This window comes from Hydractinia symbiolongicarpus, chromosome 7 (assembly GCF_029227915.1).
Source record: "Hydractinia symbiolongicarpus strain clone_291-10 chromosome 7, HSymV2.1, whole genome shotgun sequence".
Taxonomy (NCBI): Eukaryota; Metazoa; Cnidaria; class Hydrozoa; order Anthoathecata; family Hydractiniidae; genus Hydractinia; species Hydractinia symbiolongicarpus.
In genome coordinates, this window is record NC_079881.1 from 12,844,803 (window position 1) to 12,855,376 (window position 10,574).

The following is a 10,574-nucleotide window of genomic DNA, read 5'->3' on the forward strand; positions in this document are numbered from 1 at the left end:
GTGACAATTGCTTTTCGGTAGTTACCAGGTAGAAAATAAAAAAAGAAAGGAGAAAATATAACTTTTTTCTTATAAAAAAAACGTGTATACATTATGTGTAGAAAAAATATGTACAAACGTAGAAAACGTTGTTTATCTGTTACAGCCACAGTCTAAAATAAAGACAATTAAATAAGTCCAATTTAGAATAAAAGGTTTTTAAGAAATTTTTTAGCCTCAATTTAAAAAAATTAAGAAATATCCAAGACTCAAATTATTAATCAAACAATGTTTAACCAAATGATGTGAATTTAATTTTTAGATTGAAGCTATCTCCTAATTATTCTTTTTTTATTGAAATAATCTCAACTTTCAGGCTTTAGATATTAGCTATAACTTGAAACTACCTCTAAAAACCCCTACGAAATCCTTATATTCGGGAAAGTATAATAACTTTCCTTAGGATCATCGTTAGATGTTGAAACTTAATCGTTCTGAGAACTTTGGTCACGTGGTTAATCTGATTACCCAATTTTTTAGGATTTCGCTAAAAAAGTCGAGGAAAAACGGATTTTCGAGCAATTTTTGGCCTTTATTCGTGCGAACTATGTAAAAACCTGAAAATATGTTAAATAACGTTTTTTCAACTGTCAGAAATTTTAAATATAATGTAAAAATTCGCTATAGAACGTAAAAAATTGAATTCTAAGGATTCAAAGAGCTCTGGGGACGAGAATGGAGAAAATCGGTATAGTTAAGGTGAGAAAAATTACGTATCTAAAAAAACTCATTTTACTATCCCCATTCGAAGAAAGCTTAGTTCAACCTTGTCCCACAGCATCTTGTGTATATTATGAGACAAGGTTGAGCAACCTCGATCCCAGGACTGAGAGATAAAAAGCCATAGAAACAAGAAGGTTAGAGGTTGAGTCAAGTTAACTAACCCTGGGGTGTTTTTGCGGAGCTAAGCGAGCGCGTATTATTTTTTTCTATCAGCGGGAGGAAATCAAATTTTTAAAAAATTTTTGACGAAGGTGTCACTTTTTTCAGTCGATAAGTCAAATCCCCTCAGTCTCGGTTATCCCAATTTTTTTTCTGCTTACTCTAACGCTCTGGGAACGAGGTCGCTATTTTTAAGAACACCGTCCCATTCGAAAATATCTATATAATAATACGCCAGTTCCGTGTGTCTGTCTGTCACTTTTGCAAAGTGGATAAAATTTCTTTGATAAAGTCTATAAAACATCGTCTATAAATTTGTTCTGTAAATTACCAAACTTTGACGTTAAAGCAATATTCACGTCAAAGGAAAGTATATTAAGATTAGTGAAGCCATTGCATTGCACTTTTAAATTTAAGGCTAAATAACTTGCAAACGGGTGGAAATAACTGACGTCATCTCCTGCGTAGGTAACTAGGGACCACCTTTGACCAATTTGGGTAAGTTTCCCAAGCCTGGGTCCCTGAATCCGTTACGGGAATGGACGGGTTGATGACGTCATCAAAAAACCTTCAAACCCTAATATCTCTGCAACCGTTTGTCAAAAATACACGATCCTATACATTTTCTTGATCAGCGTTTCAAGATCTATACGATGAAGGCAACAGGCATACACATTTCTGAAAAAAAAAGTTTTGTGTTCTGACATGTCTCTGCTGACGTCATCAAAATTTAAATGACGGTTATTTTTCTCTGTTATCCTGCCTAAGTGGATTTTTCCACGGACCTTATCGACTAGTCTATATAATAATACGCCAGTTCTGTCTTTCTGTGACTTTTGCAAAGTGGATTATATTCTTCACAATTTTCTATAAAATTGTTCTGTAATTTACCAAACTTTAACGCTAAAATAGTATTGACGTCAAAGGAAAGTTAATTAAGATTAGTGAAGCCATTACAGTGCACCTAAAATTTTGAGGCCAAATAACTTGGAAACGAGTTGGTGACGTCAATGTTTTTTAACCGCATGGGTAACTAGGGACCACCTGGGACCAATTTGGGTAATTTTCCAAACCTGGGTCCCCAAATCAGTTTCGGAATGAACGGGTTTATGACGTCATCAAAAAACCTTTAAACCACAATATTTCCGTAACCGTTGGTCAAAAGTACATGATCCTATACATTTTCTTGGTCAGCGTTTCAAGATCTATACGAGTGAGGCAACAGGTACATGAATTTCTGAAAAAAAAATTTTTGTGTTTTCACGGGCCTTTGCTGACGTCAGCACAATTTTTAAACACTTATATCTCTTTTTGCGTTCCTCGAAAACATATCATCCTACACATTATTTTGATCAGCGTTATTCAACCTCTACACATTACAATAAAATAATAAAATAAATTTCTCTAACTTTTTTGGGATCTTCACTGCTGACGTCAGCAAAACATCTAAAACAACCTATTTTTCTATTGCCCATCTGCCTAAGTGGATTTCTCCACGGGCCTTATCGACTAGTCTCTTATAATAATACGGAGCTTCTGTCTGTGACTTTTGCAAAGTGGATAAAATTTCTTTGATAAAGTCTATAAAATATCGCCTAAAAATTTGTTCTGTAAATTAGCAAACTTTGACGTTAAAGCAATATTGCCGTCAAAGGAAAGTATATTAAGATTAGTGAAGCCATTACATTGCACTTTTAAATTTAAGGCTTAATAACTTGGAAACGGGTGGAAATAACTGACGTCATCTCCTGTGTGAGTAACTAGGGACTACCTGGGACCAATTTGGGTAGGTTTTACAAACCTGGGTCACCGAATCCGTTTCGGAAGAGACGGATCAATGACGTCATCAAAAACTTTTAAACCCTAATATCTCCTCATCTGTTTTTCAAAAGTACACGACCCTATACATTTTCTTAATCAGCGTTTCAAGATCTATACGATGAAGGCAGCAGGTGTACAAATTTCTAAATAAAAATTTTGGGGGGTTTGACTGACGTCATCAAAATTTTAAAACCCTTATATCTCATTAACTGCTTATCAAAAAGACATGATCATATAAATTTTCTTGGTCAGCGTTTAAACCTCTGCACAGTACAGGCAACGAATAAACTAAATTTCGCCAAAAAATTTTGTAATTGCACTGCTGATGTCAGCAAAAAATCTAAAACAACCTATTTTTCCATTGTCCTTCTGCCTAAGTGGATTTTTCCACGGGCCTTATCGACTAGTCATTCAAATAAAACTGAAAAAACAAAAAAAAACTAAAAACTTGCGTTTTTCAGAGTTACGTAAGTTAAGAAGTTTGTGTTAGGTAGCAACAACAGCTCATGTGATGCGTCACAAAGAACAACAAATGATTGGAATTATATAGCATCATCTCAAAATAAATGTTAAATAAGGTTAGTAGTTTGAATAAAGTTTGATTAATCTTTGCACAGGCAACGTTAGCTAAAAGTTTTTTACACGAGCCGGAAAGATAGCTAGCTAGCTTTACAATTTGATATACAGCTTTTTGTAATTTCTGATAAGTATGAAATAACTAGATAAATGAATTGAGTTTTTTTACGATTTTTTTTCGACTTTTGTGATACGAATAAAACAGCGAAGTAAAAAAAATCATCCTTACCCAGAAAAGCATATTGACTTGAACTTTTTCTGTAAACAATCGTCCGATCTTACTTTTTCTTCTTTTGTGACTCATAAATATATATTTATGAGTGTTTAAATGCACACATATATAGATCTTCTTCCTACAGTACTCTGGTTTGTATTGCCCATAGTTAGTTCACCATTTACCTATGTGCTTTTTCTGGTCAGCAGCATATATTTTGGTCAGCAGTCTTGCTAGTATTTAAGCTGCAGTTGCCTCATGGTTTTCCTTTTCAGTTCTTGCAGTTTTTCTTATGCTTATGTCTGCTGCTTATTAATCCACTTATATCTAATCAATCATTTTGCAATCAAACCAATCTTTGGCTAATTAAACATGAATTTATCACCTATATGGATGCTGTTATATTTTATCTCACCTGCTCAAACGCCAGATGGCTCAGAAGATGAAGATTCAACTTCACAAACCTTCCAATCTGCTGCAAAGTCTGTCGCTCTTGAGGATTCGTCCACACTCAAAAAGAAACGTATCCCAAAATGTCCTGGTTGCAGGGAACTTCTGGCTCTACACGACTTTGGTAATCCCAGTCGTCACTGTCCAGGTCGTCGTTCTAGCGCTACCAACACTGTCACATCAGCTGCTTCAACACTTTCCTCAACTATCGCTAATAACCCAATGTCTTCAATCCAAAGATCTTCGCCTCTGCAGTCTCACCTAAACAACTCAAACAAATCTTCTTCGCCGTCTCAGCTAGCTGCTCTTCGAAATCAGCTGGCTGTCTTAGAACAGGAAGAGCTATCCCTAAGGGAAAGTTTACAAACAGAAGAGCAACACCTTCTCAATCAGATTGCTGCTCGACAATCAGAATTAGCTAGGCTTCGCTCTGCTTCTTCCAGAAATGCCCGTCCAGCACAAATTTTAAGCACTTCACCGTTGCAGCAAACTGTAAATCCAACCAATCGTGTCCAAGACAATCTCCGCCCTTCACCTCTTGACGTACAACCGCCATCTTGTTTTGCTTCCTTGCTTGCTCCGCAACATTCCACCAATTTGTTGACCAATCGCACTGTATCGTCACAACAACAAACACGCTCCCTATCGGATGTTTTTCGCCAGCAAGAAGACCGTAGTTCAGAATTGTTTCTGCGCCCTGCACTTCTTTCCCACACTGGAAATCGTAAGCCACTTCGTATTGTCGATTTTGTGTCTCGTCTTCGTCCTGTGGAGCAGGAGAAAGTTATTTCTACTGATCCTGGTTCGCAAACTACGCTAATGTTGGCCATTGGAAATAAGAAGCCAAGACTGGAATCTCTTTCCATGGAACAATATAACATAGCTAATTTCAGAATTTTTTATGAATTATTGTCTTCTGCCAGATTGCCAACCTCGTCCGATTTACGTGACTATTTGTCTTATTCCATTAAGATCTTAGAGTTGGCTAGAAAGTATGACGATGAATATCGAATTCTTCAGCACACTTATGGCTATCCATGGAGCTTTGACAATAGCCATTTGCATGAAGTGATGCTTATACCTCGTTGGGCCTCCCCTCCTGTCTCTAACGCTTCCAGTACCTTAAGTAAGGGAAATTCAGGTTCACCTGCCTCAGGATCGTCTTCAGGGTTTCCTACACATACTTCTTCCCGTGTGGAAATATGTCGTAATTTTAACCGCCAAAAAGGTTGCCAGGAAACAGAATGTAAATTCACCCACGTCTGGTAATCAGGCTTGTGGCAAACCTCATTCTGGACAAAACCACAATTCTAACAACTGACTACCCTCAGAATTTCGCACTCCTTTTAATGTTGACTTATGGACCAATGAACTGGCTGAAGACCCAGATCGTGACTTCCTCCTTAATGGAATTCACTGTGGTTATCAGCTTCTTCCTAAGGACTCTGATTTATTGCCTGCCGAAATGAATAACTACTTTTCTGTTACCAATCCTACAGCTCATATGAAAGTAGAAGCTACTCTGCTGGATAAACTCAAAACTGGTAACTATATTCTTACTCAATGTAAACCTACCATTGTCAGTGCTCTTGGGGCAGTCCCCAAACCTGACTCTGACGAGTTACGCATTATACATGACTGTTCCATGCCAGTTGGAAAGGGTGTCAATACGTACATTGATATTGAAAAACAAAAATTTCAAACTATCGATGATGCCTGTGCTATGATCAAACAGGGATATTTTATGGCCAAGGTTGATCTACTCCATGCATATCGGTCAGCACCTGTTCATCCATCAAACTATGCTGTGCTTGGTCTAAAATGGCGGTTTTCTGGAAGCACTCGATACTCATTTCTTGTCGATACTCGACTTCCTTTTGGAGGTCGAAGTGCTCCTGGAATATTTCATCGCCTTACACAATCTGTTTGTCGTATGATGCTAAGACGAGGTTTTACTCTCGTTATTATCTACCTAGATGATTTTCTTGTTATTGGCCGAACACAGACTGAATGTTATGAGGCCTATAACACACTCTGTAAATTACTTGTTGCACTAGGGTTTCACCTTAGCCCTGGTAAGTTGGTTCCTAACTTACTTTTCTTGGAATTCTGCTTGACACTGTGTCACTTACCCTTTCTCTTTCACCTACTAAACTGGATGCATTAAGGGAAGTAGTGTCACATTTTTTAACCAAGCAGAGAGCCTCTAAGAAAGAGTTGCAACGTCTTGCTGGTCGCCTAAATTGGGCTTGTAAAGTCGTGTATGGTGGTAGAACGTTCTTGAGACGTGTCCTGGATCTGATGAACACCTTGTCTTTCCCTGCCTCGAAGTGTCGCTTGACGCTCGAATTTCACAGGGATATAGCTTGGTGGGATCAGTTCTTGGGTGTGTTTAATGGAAAATGCGATTTCTATGACCAAAGACATATTACCAGTCTGCAAACTGATGCTTGCTCTGACGCTGTTGGTGCCTTTTTTGAGGGTGATTGGTTCTATTCTCATCTATGGGTAGACCATTCCCCTCTTGCCTCTTTGCATATTAATTTTAAGGAAGCCCTGTGTGTAGTTCTTTCTGCTATTTGCTGGGCTCTCACTTGGAAGAACAAAACTATTCATGTCTTCTGCGATAATACTGCTGCTGTTGCTATGCTTAATAAAGGAACTACCCATCACCCTGTTATGATGGACTATTTACGTCAGTTGTTTTGGTTATCGGCTACCTTTAATTTTCGTTTGAAGGCTTTCCATGTAGCTGGTGCTCAGAATTTCCTTGCTGACAATATATCACGTCTTCATTCAAAACAACACTTATTATCATTTTTGCATTTTTTGCAGCTCAGCTCACTGACTTGATTTGGTTGCCATCAATCATATGTCTGCCTATTCTTATTATTTTCTCATTGGTAAGTATACCATCTGTGGTAGCTAATTTTTGTATTCTCCTTCCTCTAGAGTTGCCCCCCTTCGTTCCAGAGTTGGTGCACGACGTTGTCCTTTTTCGGCAGGCCACCTATGCTGAGAATACAAAAAAGAGCTATCGCACGCATCGCAAGGCTTATGAATGTTTTTGTAGCCAGATGTCTTCGCCACTTGTGCCTGCCTCCACAGATTTTTTATGCCTATATATTGCCCATTTGGCTAGGTTTTTACTACCACAATCAGTTTGTAGGTATCTAAATTTTGTTGGCCTTCTACATCTTGAGATGGGATATGCTAATCCTCTAACCAACAATTGGACACTATCAACAGTTTTAAAAGGTATGAAGCGTATGCTTGGTGTTCCGGCCAAGCCACGTCTTCCTATTACCACTGCTCTTCTTTTTGGTATTCGTTCTCGCCTTAACCTAAATTGTAGCTTTCATGCTTCATTTTGGGCTGTTTGTTTAGTTTCATTTTTTGGTCTGTTTCATAAGTCACATTTATTGCCGGCATCTTCTACGATATTTAATCCGCTCAAACAACTAGTTCGGTCTGATTTTACTTTTCATGATGACCATATTCTCGTTCTAGTTAGATGGAGTAAGACTATCCAACTGGACAGCGCAGAATTACTGTTCCACTGGTGGCTATTCCTTCTTCTCCTCTTTGTCCAGTTCGGGCTATTTTGCATGCTTTTTCTCTCACTCCAGGTGTTCTACCTGATGCTCCAGCCTTTTGTTGGCGCAAATCCTCGATGCTACCCAACACTCTATTGACATATCGGACTTTCATGTCCGTTATGAAAAAAGTGTTGACAGATTTAGGGTGTTCTACCTCCCAATATGGTACCCACTCGTTTCGCCGTGGGGGGGCATCTTCGTTTTACAGGCAGGTGTTCCCCTGGATGTCATATCCTTATTGGAGGACTGGAAATCTGATAGTATGTTTCTTTACCTTCACATGCCCCTTGCTCAGCGGTTTTCTGCCCAACGACTTATGGCATCACACCTTGCATGACATATTTTATTTTCTACTACTACTTGGGATTTGGACTCTATGTTTTCACATATTTTACGTTGTGAGCTATACTATGTATATATATATTTTGTTCATGCTTATTAATATTATATAGAGATGTGTTATTACCTTGGCTTTGTTGTTGCTTATATTATATATGTGTTCTACTTTTATTTCATGCTTGTATATATTTTCAGTTATTACTATATATAAATGTTTTGTAACCTTTGTCCTATCTACAGCAATAGAACTGTACTCTACAATGATGAGTTTTTATGTGTGAGTTTAAGTACCTATTTTACAGATTGCACAACCTGAACAAAACGGTGACCGTTGTTTTGGAAAAGAATAGTCCACGTAAAATTTTTTTAACTGCAACATCAGGTGTTAGGAAAGGAACTTTATTTTTGTTATTGTAAAATTTAAACACATCCTTTTTGTATGTTTATTCAGTTTTTTTATAAATTAACTCGGATAATGAAAGATTCAAACTGTAAAAAAATAATGATGTTGTTTTTACTGTTTGTACAACAAGAAAAAAGCTCCTAATCCCAAAAGAAATATAAGGGAGTCAAAATAAACCGGAAGAGTTATTATTGCCTAGAAAATGTTGACTCTAGGGGGCAACAATTTACTAGTTTCTTGTGACTGGGGAGTCATTATTTAGGGGAGTTAAAAATTCCGGTGACATTATCCGTATTACCCGCCTAAGCGATTGGGGTGTCACAATTGCTAAACTGTTCCTTGTTGCTGAATGACGTAATCCATCGTACATATTACGGTTAAATTGGAAACAGCCTAAACTTGTTAAAATTTATGAACAAGTCAGGTATTTTGGTGAGTTTAAAATTCGTAAAAATATCACTGGTCATCAATCAGTTTAATAAAATTAGAATATAGATGTAATACTTTTTCCGACTTACGGGTACATTTGACAGTGATTGATGTTTCACAACAGCTTAAGCATACAAAAGCCTGTAATATCCGTTCATTACGAAAAGGAAAAGACGTTTATTTTGGTAAATGAGATGAAATTTAAATCGGGACCTGCAAATAAAGTTTAAAATTCTTAAAAATATCACTGGTCATCAATCAGTTTAATAAAATTAGAATATAGATGTAATACTTTTTCCGACTTACGGGTACATTTGCTTAAATTTTCTGATTGTGTTAATATGTCACTGATTTATGTTTCCATTGAAACTACGCATGCCAAAAGTTATAAAAAAAGTCGTTTATTGTGTAAAGAAACGTTCGATTTTGGTAGATGGATAATAATTTAACTCGCTAAAAGCACCTTGTTCAAATATTTTGGAACCGTCATGATATGACAATTTATTTACACATCAACCTAAAGAAGAAATCAAGCGAACTGGGTCAAGGCCATAAAAGGAAAGATATAGATAAAAACAACAGAATATGAACAGAAAGTAAAATGTGCCCGAACTTACGTTTTTCAATGTTTCACCAAAAAATGCAAATATACATACCATAATTTCCATTGAAAAAAAATGGGAACTAAATGAACTTTCGAAACTCAATAGTTATAAATTAAAATAAGCATAAATACATCTTCAAAATAGTGTAGAATAATCTTTGCCAAAATCACTGCTGATGCAAAGAATTGAGCTTACGTTTTACGGGGACACGCTTATGTCCCCCTAAATCAAATGTCCCCGAAGATACAGGTTTTTCTGCATTTAATGTCCCCGTAAGTCCGATTTAGTTATATATATATATATATATATATATATATATATATATATATATATATATATATATATATATATATATATATATATATATATATATATATACTTCTTTATTCCACGTTAGGGGGACCCCGCTCGAAATGTATAATAAGGTGACACCTCATATTTCATGAACAAAGCTTTTTTGCTCAAAACAATTTTAATATTCGAGACCTATTTGGGATGCTGACACAGCTAGGGTATGTTTTATGGGGTTTCGGCGATAGCCACATTTTTTGTGTCCCCTTTAATTTTTCAAAGTACAATAGTGAGATTCGGGGGACGTGTCTCCCCAATCTTCCTTTAGGACAAAAAAATATAAATTTTTTTTTGAGTGCACAAATAATTAAAAAATTATTTATACACATTCGGGAATTAGGGAACACTATAACATGTTTTACGTACCTTTATTCTCCGTTACGGACATGATTTACAAATATATATATATATTTTTTAAGCTTCAGCATTGAATATCTAATAAATCCTTTTTGCACAATTATGTGCACATTACTTTTGAAATGCAAAGTGCTAAATAAGTCTCTCGTGCTATGCTATAACAATAAAAAATCATTCCAACTTGTTTCTTATTATTGCGTTTCATCTCCTAACCCATTATAGCAATATAGCTAGGTAAGACTTGACAATTGTTGTTACTTTCCCTTTTTACGCATTGCGGTATTTTTAAGACAATAATGAAAACTTGTGAGGTAACTAGCTGCCATAAATAAAGTTTTTTCATTTGTAACATTGGTGCAGCTACAGCTTGAAGCAATTTTAGCATGTTTCGATCTTGAACCTTGTTTCTTCTGGACAAGCTCTTATGTGAGTACTGAGTATTTTAAATAATTAATAAATCAATTTATCGCAGTATTTTAAAGAGTAAAAATACAAAGCAAAAGGTCACT